Raw genomic sequence first — 14,156 nt, 5'->3', positions numbered from 1 at the left:
ATTTTTTCGAGTACGGACACAAAATAAATGAGTATGTTTTTCTTCTCCCTAAAAAACCTTTGAAAAAGGGGCGTATTATTTTAATCTGTGGAAGAAACAAAAAGGAATATGCTTTAATCTTAGTGTTCTTAGTCAACATGTGTCTATTAGTAAAAGCATTTTCCAATATTTTTATTTTTTTCCTCCTAAATTAAATTTCCCTCCTCTATATAATTGAAACCTGAGAGGCATCCCTCCCTTATTAATAATCAACAGATTTGAGTAACCAGAGAAGCAAACAAAACTGAACCTGGTATATGATTTTGTGCACAATATATATATATATATATATATATATATATATATATATATATATATATATATATATTTTGTTTCAAACTTGGCACACTTAGTTATTTTATTTATTTCCTTTTTCAGGTGAAATCTGTGATGATGAAGCTCAAACTTCTCCTATTTGTTTCTATATTAATAGTCGGATCCATCGTCGAGTCCCATTCGAATACTCTCGACTCGTATACTCACCCGAACAAGATCCGTAGGCTGCTAACCGATATTGATCGGGTTGTTCCTGGCGGGCCCAATTCCTGTGTGCATTGCTTTTCTAATGAGAAAGATGACGCTAGGGTTCCTCCAAGTGCGACCGGTGAAGTTACCGGTGGGGATATCGTGGTGTCGGATTCTAAAATCAAGTCTTAAGTAGATGCTCCTATCTCGTTTGGTACCTATATGTTACGTATAATTCTGTGAATTAGCCTCGAGTAGAATTTCGGGATTGAAGGTTAATAAATCTTGAGAATATCACAGAATTAATCTGTGTGTAAGATATTCAAGTGTGGCCAATGTTTAGCTATTTATATGTTTAAGAAGTTCATTATCATTAGCAGTTGATTCTTGAATATCATGCAATACATATTCGGGTGTAACGTACAACTTCAATTCTAATATCATGCAATACATAAGACTGTTGATATCATCAAATTTTATATATTATATATCTCCCTTCATTTATATACTAAAAGTGAACGAATTGAAGCAAAATTTATAACACTAAAATTTGACTGTTGTTTAACTTTCTAGGGTTTGATTTACAATCTTCTTGAAGTAAAATCATAGCTTATATTACGGGAAGACAAAAACTTGTATAAGACGGTCTCATGAGTCGTATTTTGTGAAACAAATCTCTTATTTGGGTCATCCATGAAAAAATATTATTTTTTTATGCTAAGATCAGTATTACTTTTTACTGTGAATATCGGTAGGGTTGTCCTGTCTCACAGATAAATATTCGTGAGACCGTCTCACAAGAGACCTACTCTTATGGAAAAGCTCGAACCCTATCTATAAATTATATGTTTCTTTTCAAATTTACATCAAATTAACCAAGTTTTGATCACAAAAAAAGAGAGAGATTCCTATAGTACTTTAAATTACAAATACAGAATTTAAGTGGAAATCAATAAATGTACAATGTGAATTTAATCTCAGAACTGAATATGCTCGATGACAAAACAGCAACCTGGTTAGTGATATTTTATCAAGTACGAATTAAGTCGAGCCTTGAACCAAACATCTAAAAATTAAATACCACCCCAAATGCATGTTCATTTCAACAGCCCAGATTCCAAGCATGGATGAGTTCATAGACCATAGTCTTGGGCGTCTCCGGTGGCCGGATTCCAACCAGGACATTCAGACGATGGATCGACAATTCATATTTGAGACGTTAATGAATTACTCAAGACAGTCATAGCCTACGACCTAAACATCCCTCACATTAATCTTATAATTCCAGATGGTATGCCTAATGAACAAGACAAAACCAGGATGTTGGGGAATTTTTTTCGAAGACGATGCTTGGTCACAACATTTGATTTTTATAGACGACGTGATTTTTGTTGAAGACGATGCTTGGTCTCTTCCACTTTAGATGTATTTTTAGGATTATGTCCTAGCCTCACATCTCCAAAATAAATAAGTAGTGCAAGAGCAAGAACTATATGCAAAATACAAGTATCATAAGTTCAAAACTATAAAGATCGCAGTCGTCTGTAACATTAATTACTTCAATATGTCGGAATTTTTTTGAGTAAATTGAAGATATCCAAAACAAAACATAAATTTACCCTAACTCCTTACACCAAAACCTTTGTTTAAACTTCCTAAAATAATAAAAATGACAAAAATACCTTTATTTATTAATTTTAGTTGATTTACAGGAGCCAGATATGGTATCAGAGCTTAGGCAAAATTATTTCAAACATATAAAGTTATTATTACTGAGTAACTACATATTTGAGAAAGTGAATTTTCTCAAATAATATGAATCCGAACCCACGTTCGGATTAATCATTCGCAAGAATTATTCTAATAAAATTTTGAATATTTAAAACAAAAGGATCTAAAAAAATTGTTAAATATCAGGAGTAAGGTGGAATTTATTACAATCCAAATGTAAAAATATGATTCAATCTAATAAGTTCCTGGGAATAGTACCAGATTCCTCTAAAATCTCTGGAGATCTTAGAGGAATTCAAAAGATGGTACATAATTACGGTGATATAATGTATTATGTACCACGAAAGATTAAAAAATCCTTGAAAAACAAGAATAAATTCTTTTAATACTAAATGATATTCAAACAAGAATCAAAACTATAAGAACAACAAAAAAAAATTAGTAAAAGGACTTGGGTATGAAGTTTATCATAATCTTTTAATATTGAACCCTTATTACATCAAAGAGACAAGGCCAAGAAGATGCCAAAACCATTAACCGACAAAGAAAAAATGATCAATCTAATAAAAAATGTCTCAATAAGAAATTATCTGATGAAAATTTTGGAAAGGATTGGTCTAAAAGATCTCCAAGACTTTGCAGAATCTCTTGCGAATCTTAGAGTCGTAGAGATAAAGACGAACACAACTGGGGGCGAACCACCACCAATAACCTGGTCATATTCTCACTAACCATCAGGGTAAAGAATGGGATCTGGTGATAAAAATATGAGAAGACCCCAAACAGATTTCCATGTTGGTGGAGAATCACACCCAGCGGGAACCAGGTCAAAGAGAAGTCAAATTTTCTTGCACCAAACACCCTGTGGAAATTCTGTTTTAGAACTTATTCATCCTTATGAGGTTATGCTAAACCTTGATGTATTAGATTTCAAAAACAGAGAATATCTCATAGATAATTGGACATCAGCTATGGTAATTGCAGTAGAAACACTTGATTTCAACAAAGAATGATTCATTAAACTTTTAGAATTGGGTCTTACGGGATCGGTGAAAATTACATGGAACATGACTTCGGTAGAAACTAAAGAGTCAGTCCTAACCAGAGAATCTCTTAGTGAGATAACCGAAAAAATGCTACCCAATTTAAAGAATAATTTATAGGGACAAACTATTTTAACAGTCAAGACAAGGAGAAGAAAAAATATATACTCGTCTTGAATTATATGACATCTGTTTAGTGGATGAATATATTATGTTATTCACTAAAAATAGATGGAATTCAGGGGTTGAAGAAAATATAGCAATGCAACTTTTCTTTGCGAAAATGCCAAGTCCATTGAGATAAATGTTAATTAGGGAATATGTCACTGGCAATCCGGATACTTTGGCACGAAGAGTCTCTTAATTGGCAGAATGGTATCATACTGTAGCATTACAAAAGAATTAAAAAAAATTTAAGAGGTATTAACAAACGTACTCCTTTGTGTTGTAAAGAAAATGAACTTCTAACAATTATTGGAAGTAAGCCGCACAGGCAGAAAAGGAAGAATTTTAAATCTCATACTTATGCCAGAAGTACTGGAAGAAGTGAAAAAAAATCATAGAAACCAAAAACAGTGTGGTCCAGACAAAATGTCAGATCTTATAAACCTATGAAAAGAGGTTGACCATCAAGAAATAGGATGCCATCCCAAGCATCAATCACATCTTGAAGAACGGGAAGAACATCTACGAAGAAAAATTTCAGAAGAGCTCACACTCGAGCTAATGAAGGTTTTAAAGATTCTAATTGCTGGACATGTGGAGCAAGAGGTCACATTCAACCAACTGTCCAGAAATTGAAAAAAAAAGGAGAATAAAACGCTTCGATCCGACCCTGGATATTGAAGAAGCAGTTGATTACAAAGATTTTGTTCAAGCATAGCAGTTTGAGGATATTGCCTCAGCAGAAAGTATATATGAAGAAGAAAAAGTCTGGAGTCTTGAAAATCTGATGGAACAGAATCAAAGTTTGACTGGAGATGAGGTGTTTCGACACGAAACACATGAAGACTTGATTGTTTTTTTAGTCAGACAACAATATCTCATAAAATGATGCAATAGATCATGAGACAAAATCCTAACCAACAAAGATATTAAGGATTTTCTGCACGACATGTAGAAAAGTTCTTAAGAAATCTTGGCCTAAAAAACATGAAACATAATCTAATCTATAAAGTTTTTAGAAGGAAAATGACAATTCCAATGGAACTTATAGGAAATAGAATGAAGATACAAATCATTTTTATGAGAAAATTAAGGAAGAATTATAAAAACTCAAGATATAAGTAGCATGAAGCATGTCTTGGATTCATATCGAAGCAATCCAGATTATGATAAAAGCTAATTTTAAAGAAGGAATAGACTTACCCATTGATATAGCTATATGTGATAAACGAATGAGTAATCTTCAAGATTATATTGGGAACAATCTCACAGAATTTTTTTGCAGAGAAAATTGTAAGAGTAATTTGTCCAAGAATTGCCTACAACCTGACAAATCGAGATTTCAGCCGAGATTTGACGTTATATCAGAATTTCAAAGAAAAAATGATGATGAAAGAGGGTAATATACCATATTCTATCACCTGTCAAATATCAAATGCTCCATATTATACACATCATTCAGAATTGTTTATTATAAATGAGTTCATTGAAATATCAGAGATATTTGGAAAAGTTTTCAGGTGATTTATCCAAAAAGAATCGAGTTTTCAATAATACATTAAACAAAGATTCAAATTCAAGACAAACCAATTTTACAAATAATTCAAAGTCCTAGACTGGAACCAAGAAGATTATCTTTTCAAAGAGATTGAACAACAAGTTATAAGTGGAGAAAAATCCATGTCCAAGAAGTTCAACCAATAACAAAAAGTTTTTCAACAATAGAAAATTTATATGTCCAGAAGGATGGAAAAATTTGAAATAGTATTTGATATTACGAGACAAAGAAATAAATTTCTTTGTAATATTATATATTATTTGAAACAACATATAATATAAACTTACCAATGTATGATCCATATCGGAGAATTGGAAGTTCACGTTAAAGGAATCTCATGAAAAGAACCAGACCAATTGGCTTTTGGGTTATCTTGGGTTAGAGTTTCTCAAGGAATACAAACCTTGTGAACGACAAGAATGTAATGAAATTCATGGTAGAGGATTGAATGTGGAAAATTCAATGACTACGAGTCCATTCTCGATATACATCCGAGCAGAGATATTATATGAATAATATAAGGTAGAATATATTTTTTTTTATTGATTCAGGAGCTGAATTCTGTACAACAAAAAAAATGAGTTTTTCCAAAATAATTGGAGAATAATTACCTCATATTGCTGGATGAGATTTCTCCAGGAGAATCTTAATCTTATGTAAAGGAATTAAGATGACAGAAATATTAATCGGAGGTGCTGGACAAACACCTTGGTACAAGGTAAAAACAACATCGATTTATTTTCATTATACAGGAGCTGACACTTTGTTAGGAAACAATTTTTTACAAATGTTTAAGTCCTATATACAAGAAAATAAGACTAAGAGATTAATATTCACAATATCATGTGATCATAAACTCATATTCCAGATATTAAGAAAGACATTTTATATAAAAAAAATTGACAATCAAGTTTTGTAGCAAGTGTGGTGATGAAGGAAAATTTCTAAACCTAAAAATGAATGATTCTAGACTGTTTGGAGAAACAATGATCCAATTAAGAGTAGATAAGGACTTCCAACCAGAAGAAATATAATTCCTTAAGATAGTTCTATACCAGAATGAGGTAGAGTTTGAATCGAAAATATCCCTAGAAGATGTCAAAAAAGGATCAAAGAAATCTACAATGAATATATCTTGACATGGTGGGATAAAAATCAACTCAAAGAAAGCCTTAAAATCAAGGAAGGCAAAGATTGTCAATTTTTCCAGTACAAGCTTATGCCAATGAAGATAATTGATCAAAGATAGGCAGATTATTATCAAGGAACATCTGGACCTTGGACTAATAAAATTAAGAATATCATCACATATTAGCAAATTTTTTCTGGTAAAAAATCATGGTGAAATAAAAAAAACATACCAAGATTAGGTATTAATTACGAAAAAATTAATAAAATATTAGAGTTTGATGGGTATTTTATACTTGGTAGGGAACATTTAATCAGTTGCATATGCAATGCCAAAATATTATCTAAATTCGATTGTAAATCTAGTTTTTATCAAATCCAGATGCGGGAAAAAAACAATAAATTGAAAGCTTTCTCCACACCACAAGGACATTATATTTGGGAAGACTTACCAATGAGATTGGCGAATACACCCCATATATTTCAAAGGAAGATGAATAATCTATTTAAAGATTATTGCAAATTCATGTTTATCTACATTGACGATGTTTTAATAACATTTAAAAATATAGAAGAATATATAAAAAAACACTTAGATATTTTCTCTAAAGTTTGTAAGAATGTCGGACTGATTTTATCTAAAAATAAAACAATCATTGCCACAAGAAAGATTGAATTCCTAGTAATAGAAATCGATGAGTCGGAAAATAATTTTGCAAGAACACGTAGTAGAATATATGCAAAATTTTCCAGTTATACTAAAATAAAATAAAGAGCTTCAAAGTTTCTTAGGAGTTGTTAATTTTACTAAGATGTTTATTAAAAACCTAGTAAAATACAGGAAAGTGTTTAGTCCAATACTGAAAAAATATGCAAGATTTATATAAATAGGAGAACACACAAATGGACTTAGCCAACTAAAGGTGATTTGCAAAAATCTTTCAAAATGGTCATTCCCCAAGATGAAGATAATATGTTATTATATACAGATACCAGTGATCATTGGTGAGCAACAGTTTTAACAAAGATCACACCAGAAGTAGAACAACCATGCAGGTATTACAGTGGTTTTTCTCATAGTCAGAAGCCAATAGATGACATATCAATAAGAATGAATTTTATGCAGTAAAAAAAGTTTCTGAAAAATGGCAATTATTTTTACTATCAAATAAATTTACCTTAAAAGTTGATAACACATTGGTAAATGCTTTCTTAAAAATATACTTGAATCTAAACCTGAGCAAGTTATATTATTAAGGTGGCAAGCTTTATGTAAAAATTATATTTTTTATGTTATGATTATTAAATCTCATGAAATATTCTTGCAGATTTCTTAATAAGAGATGAACATTGTTGATATCGATGATGTAATAAAAATGCATATGTATTTGAGAGAACACCTTGTAATGCTTCAAAAAGAGTTCAACAAGCTTGCCTTAAGTGCGGCAGTTTCAGGTAGGCTACAGCAAACCGATAAGATAATTGTCTTTAATCGAATTACATGATGTATACATGCTTATAACTAGCTATGGTTAGGGGTGAGCATTCAGTCGGTTCGGTTACCGACCGAACCGAATTATCCACAACCAAACCGAACCGAAATATTAAGTCATAACCCAACCGACCGAATTAATTTTCATAACCGATAGAAATCGAATCGAATTAAAATCGGTTAGTTCGGTCGGTGACCGAATAAACCGATTAGTTTTTTTAAAAAAAAATTGATTTAAATTTAATTATATATGTAATTTTTCTTGAACACTACAGTCTACAAAAATGCATTAAAACATAAAATCACACACATCATAAATGTATAAGTTTTGTTTGAACACAATTAATACATATTATATCAATTTTAAATTTAAAAATTCAAATATATATAAAAATTGAAAAATAATAAAAATTTATTAAACAATAGTATTTATTATATCGGTTAATTCGGATAACTGATTTCAAAATTTTGAAAACTGTAACCGAACCTAATTAACCGATATAACCGATTTTTTTTATTTTAAAAACCGAATTTTCGAAATAACCGAATCGAATTTCTGAATTGGCTCGGTTCAGTCGGTTAATTCGTTTAACCGTAATCTTGCTCACCCCTTGCTATGGTATGTAATACAAAGGTCTATCCTCCAAGTCATTGAGAAGTCACTGGTTGCCCAAATAGAGAGTTTTCGATTACATGACTCTATATCTAGAGCAGAGGATTCATATACTCCTAGCATAAGTGTTAAGTCATGATCATCTCCAGATGAGTCGGTCAAAACAAAAGTTGTGACTCCATATCCTTATCTCAAGTCTTCAGGTCAACACTTATACAGACAAGGGTAAAGCTAAGGTTGATACTAATGAATATGTAGTTTCTCTATTTTAGGTATGTCCACAAAATTGAGGAAAAATTGAAAACAAAAATAAACATTAACCCAGCCACAATTCGGGTTGATGTAGCAGAGAAATATCCTATAATACGGATGAAACCAAATTCATATCCAAATGAGGTCAAGTCATGGTACGAATTTGGGGCTCTTGTCTTATTTTATACTACACCACCTAGCTTATCGGTAATTTTAGGATTACCAAAGTGGATCCAGGAAGCGGTTTATGAAACATGGGCAAACAACGATTATTTGTCTAGATGAGACATTTTGGGTACAGCATCAGAACCAGCCGAAAAATGCTCACAAAAATTCTTCGATTTTACAAGCTAAGTAGGCCAGATACGAATATTCAAAAATTTATTAAGGATCCTCCAGTATAAGAAACACCATTGTTTCTTCAATAACTGAAGTTGACATCTCTACCAATAGAGCATGTGTTCTATGAATCTGTCTAACTGAGATGAACAAAGTCAAGTATTCATATAAGCTTTATTATAATTCTGTAAATGAATTTTTTCTATTAAACAATACGACAGAAAAACAACAAGTTTTATAGAAGAATTATTTACAAAGAAAATAAATCTTATGTGGAATAACAAGCAATCGGGAGTACAGAATTTCATCAAAAATTCTGCAACATGACTCATATGGGGATATGGTCAGAAAATATCTACCTGGAATGCCTGAACCAAAAAGATATAGAATTCGTGAAAAAATAAAGAGTAAAAAAAAATTATATTTGAAAGTAAGGAGTAATCATAAATTTGCCCATTTTTTTTCCTATCAATCACGTATGTTACACATCCATATCGTATCAGAGTCTGAAACCAATGCCAATAATGCGATTCCTTCCAGTCAACGATGATTTATTAAATAACTATGCTACGATGCCTTACTAATTGATGCTTCTCCCTTAAACAATTGTGGGTCGGTGTCACGTCAAATAAACTACTATTTCAGGCCAAAAAGCAATAGGCACTGAGGAAGTGTTGGGAAACAAAATTAGGTACGTTTGTAACCAAACGTTTTCTTCTCGAATTCGAATTTTTTCATTTAAATTTTTAATTAGAGAATGTTAAAATTTATGAAAAAGACGAATAATATAAATTGTCTTAAAAGGGGTAACGAAACGCACATGGAAATCGAAGAGTTGGGGGTGAGCTGATATGGACCAAAACGCATTAAAATATACCCACTAATAATTTATAGATTGTGTCTCATGTGAGACCGTCCCACGGATCTTAATTTGTGAGACGGGTCAACCCTATGGATATTCACAATAAAAAGTAATACTCTTAGCATAAAAAGTAATAATTTTTCATGGATTACCCAAATAAGATACCCGTCTCACAAATACGACCCGTGAAACCGTCTCACACAAGTTTTTGCCTAATTTATATTGTTATGATCTCTCTACGCTTTCACTCTTTGTAATTTGTTAATAAATAATATATCATATAAAACATTACTTATAATAACACGATAAACATTTTTATATAATATATCTCATTGGGGTATAGTTTTTTTATTTATAGATTTCACTTTTTTCCGCCAACAGTTTGATGGTGAGTCGGTAACCATCAAAAGAAAGAACAAGATAATACAAATGTTTTTTTTTTAAGAAACTCAATTCGGAACTAGAAAAAAAATATATACAAAAGCAAGTTGAAAATATGTACAAACTATGAGATAATGTATGTTATTTTTTATGACAACAAAACTTGCGGCCGCAATTTTTTCGGTTCAATTCGAATTAAGTAGATCTCTTATAAACTATTGATAGAAAGAATCGAACTCTTGATCATTGGTTAAACGGGAAGCGATGTCCTGACAAAAATGAGTCACGGAGCGAAACTAGAATATGGACACTCTTTCATTAACTTGAAAAGTTAATAAATAAATAACATAATTAATATCATAAAAACTAAATCATAATATAAAGTTGAAGAAAATGAACATTCAGAAATAACGATTTGCATAAATTCTCAAAATAAATTATTCAACAACAATGTTATAAAAAATGCACTTTTCTTGCATTTTTTTGATACAAAATCATCAATTATACCTTATATGAAATTTCCTTCAATATATCTTTTCCAGTGCCGAGGATTGCTAAAGTATTCAATCTCTCCTGAATCGTTGTAGTTCTCAATTAAGATTTCAATAATTTAAATTCGGAAAAACTTCTTCGCACAAATCTATTCTCAGCCCTTCCATTTTAATTTAAAATTAGATTAATTCAAATAAGTATAAAAGAAATAAAGAAATTACATGTTTGTGAGAGGTGTACATAATTAATAATGGAATATGAAAAATTTGAGAAACCTTAAACGAATAGAAAGTGGGAAGAAATGAATGTATGGCCGTGTTTGTCATGAATACCTGTTCTCGATTACTGTTGGGGATCGATATCGAGTTTAGAGGGGGGTGAATAAACTTGTTCTTTTGTTGGAAGTTTTTGCAAATGGTACTATAATCCTGTTCGAGATATGACGTATCATGTTCGAATAAATATTCAGCAGATCGCGATAATAAGTGCTAAAACGATCTGATGATATGAAGGTGAAAGCAATAAAACAGTATGCAATAGAAAGTGGTTGTTATGGAAGTTCGAATATGAAATCTTCTATATCTCTCCTTCTTCTGTTTTCAGAACATATCACTAAAAGACTTTGACTATTACAGTACAACTTTTGTACACACCCACATCAGTAGGACTTATCCTTATCCTACTAAAACTCTTAGCTTTACAACACTGTAAAATGAATATAACAAAGTTCTGGAAAAGACTCTTTCCCAGATACAGACTCTTCTCAACAAGATATAGTAAAGCGTATAGCTTGTGAAGAGATAACGAAACAACAGCACAATATGATCTCAGAATATCAGATATCTACTATAAAGTGTGTGCTGTTTTTCTGTATGTTGAGCTTGAAGATAAGTAGTAGTTGATGATAGCTCAAGCTAGCATTGGAATATTTGTTGTGTTGATAGATATAATGATCTTTTTTCAATAAAGGATTGACCCTATTTATAGAAAGCTTTGAGTCCAAGTCTATAAGTAAAAAACGGCTTCTGTGACTTCTGAGTAGAATCGGCTTTATCACCTAAAAAAGGTCCTACAGAAAGCTTCAGAGTAAGCAGTCTTGTTTCATACCAAAACTAGTAAAAAGCGTTAAATTTCTTTGAGTAGCATTAATGGTGCAATTAATACTATGACTAAGTAAAATAACGGTAAAATTTAAGACTGTAACGATAATGCAAAAGACGTTAAGTTCTGATAATTTATGCTTCTGCTTTTCTAAGTTCTGATTCTGCTTTTATAAGCCGAGTTCTGCTTCTGCTTTTATAAGCTGAAAAGTAGTGCTTCTGTCAAAGCAATATGAGGGCTTCTGCTATTTATTTTATCTTATGATTTAACTATTACGGCCTACTGGTTTTGACTCTCATCACCACAATTCAATTAAGTCTACTAATTTCTCCCTTTGTGGTGATGCCAAAACTTTGATGTTAGTAACGATGAAGAACAACAGTTATATAAAAAAGCAAATAGCAATTGTAACAAAATAATTGATAAGTAAATTAAACTAAAGAGTTTAAAAGAGAGAATTCAAAAGATTTTAATCAGTAGTTCCAATATCTATGAACATTGTTTCCTCATCCTGAGGATCTTGATTTCTGAAGAAGGATTCTGCATGATGTCCTCCAGTTCTGCCTTCTGCTGTCCTACCTTCAGCTTCCCCCATTTTGGCATCACTGGCCTGAATTCGAGAGAGTAAATCATCCACTCGGCAAGTAAGAGCAATAATGCCATGATTCAGCATCTCCAAAACAGGTATCTGATTCGAGACTCGTTCATTAAGAGCAAGAAGACCCTATTTATGGGTTTAAAACAAGCATTGAATTCTTGCACCATCTCGAGATGGCTCGAGATGGGTGGAGTCAAGGGTTCGAAAATATGGGTTTAATAGCTTGGGGGTTGAACCGTGGTCCACGAGAGTTGAATCATGGTTCACGAGGGTAAATTAGGTAATAAAAGTCTATGTTTAAAATTTGAAAAGACAATATTAAAGTTTGAATTAATTCGGGTTTAAAGCGCTCTATGAATTAATAATTACGAAATTAAATCGAAAGCTTAGAATTTAAGCTAAATAAAATTACCAGAAAATTTATTTAAGCTTAAATAATTATCTAGGATGGTCTATAGTCGATGAAACTAAGAAAAAATCAAAATTGAGAAATTTTAGGTCTAGTGGTAAAACGGTCTTTTTACACTGAAAAATAGGTAGACGTCATGGCACTGCCCCAAACTCTGTAATATATGATAAAATACTTATTTAAATGTTTAAGGATTTTATGATAAAACGTTAAAACTAAAAGATATGTTGCATGCTTTAGTTTAAAAGAAAAATGATCTTTTATATGCATGATTTTTATAAGTGATGAAAATATGAAACGTTGGAGGAGGTGAAATAATTATGACTATTACAATGATACAATGATATGATTGGGGATATCGTTAGAGAAAAACCCCCAGAGGGAGCCCATTTACGGGAGAAGGCCCCAAATAGAGCCCTTTATGGGAGAAGACCCTAGAGTGAGCCTGTCTATGGGTGAAGGCCCCGGAGGGAGCCCGATGATCGTATTTCCATATGATGATATGATAGGCCAAGGCTCATTTTACGGGTGAGAGTGTCGCTGATGTCCCCACTGCCTAGTACTGTGGTTACATGTAAATGGATCCATCGACCTTAAAGATGAAACAAAAGTCACAATTAACGATCTGAATTCAATTAAAGGGAAACGTATATGTTTATGATGAAAAGGAAAAATGTTTATGATGAAATTATATATGCTATGAAATGATGAAAGGAAAAAATTTTATGTTTATACATGTCATGGAAAGTTATTTTAAGTAAAAGTATTTTCACGGTTGCATGAGATTACATATGTAGCACTTGTTATCAATATTATGGTTTATTGAGTCATTAAACTCACTAGGTGTGATGGATGCACGTGAGCATGATATTAATGTTGATGGAGGTTTTGATGGATGATCTTGATGGACTGAAGGTGCACACAACCCGAGGACCAGTGCTAGGTTTTTCGCATTATGATTATGATTTATTGTTGGAACTTTTCAAGTTCACAATCTTAATTTTGATGTTAACAAAAAATTTTATTTTGTATTACTAATGTTTTACCTTAGTGTGCAGAAGCTAGGATCATTTACGAACTGTTTACATCGCAAACGAAGACCTAACTGATCACACAAACTGAATCAGGCGAACTGATACGTCAAATTAGTTGTTCAGCTGATTTTCCAATTGATAGGTAGCTCAGCAGGAGAACCTCAGAATCCTAGCTAGCCGAAGGAGTGTTCAACAGATAAATAAACTCAGCTGATCAGTTCAACTGAACAAGAGTGAAATCAATTCAACTGACGAGTCAACTGATTTCACCAACCCAACTGAAGATTAGTTCAGCTGACTAGTTCGAAGCGTCAGTTAAGAATCTTTCAGCTGCAGATGAAGACAAACTCATTCTGTGGATTCCAGCTATACACAAATATACAAAGAAATTGTTTAGTTAAAGGAGAATAATGAACATTGCATCAGAGCATTAAAGACAAACGTGACAGAAAGG

At 32.0% G+C, this 14,156-nt stretch overlaps 1 long non-coding RNA gene across 1 annotated transcript; it reads left to right on the top strand.

Moving 5' to 3' along the window:
- Positions 1–233: 233 nt before the first annotated feature.
- Positions 234–877, top strand: LOC140815131 (uncharacterized). Its single transcript, XR_012114268.1, has 2 exons — positions 234–292; positions 418–877. It is a non-coding gene; the product is annotated as an uncharacterized lncRNA (long non-coding RNA).
- The last annotated feature ends 13,279 nt before the right edge of the window (positions 878–14,156 follow it).

This window comes from Primulina eburnea, chromosome 15, assembly GCF_022965805.1.
Source record: "Primulina eburnea isolate SZY01 chromosome 15, ASM2296580v1, whole genome shotgun sequence".
Lineage (NCBI taxonomy): Eukaryota > Viridiplantae > Streptophyta > Magnoliopsida > Lamiales > Gesneriaceae > Primulina > Primulina eburnea.
Note: the sequence above shows the minus strand (reverse complement) of the source record. Positions and strands in the feature narration are given on the sequence as shown.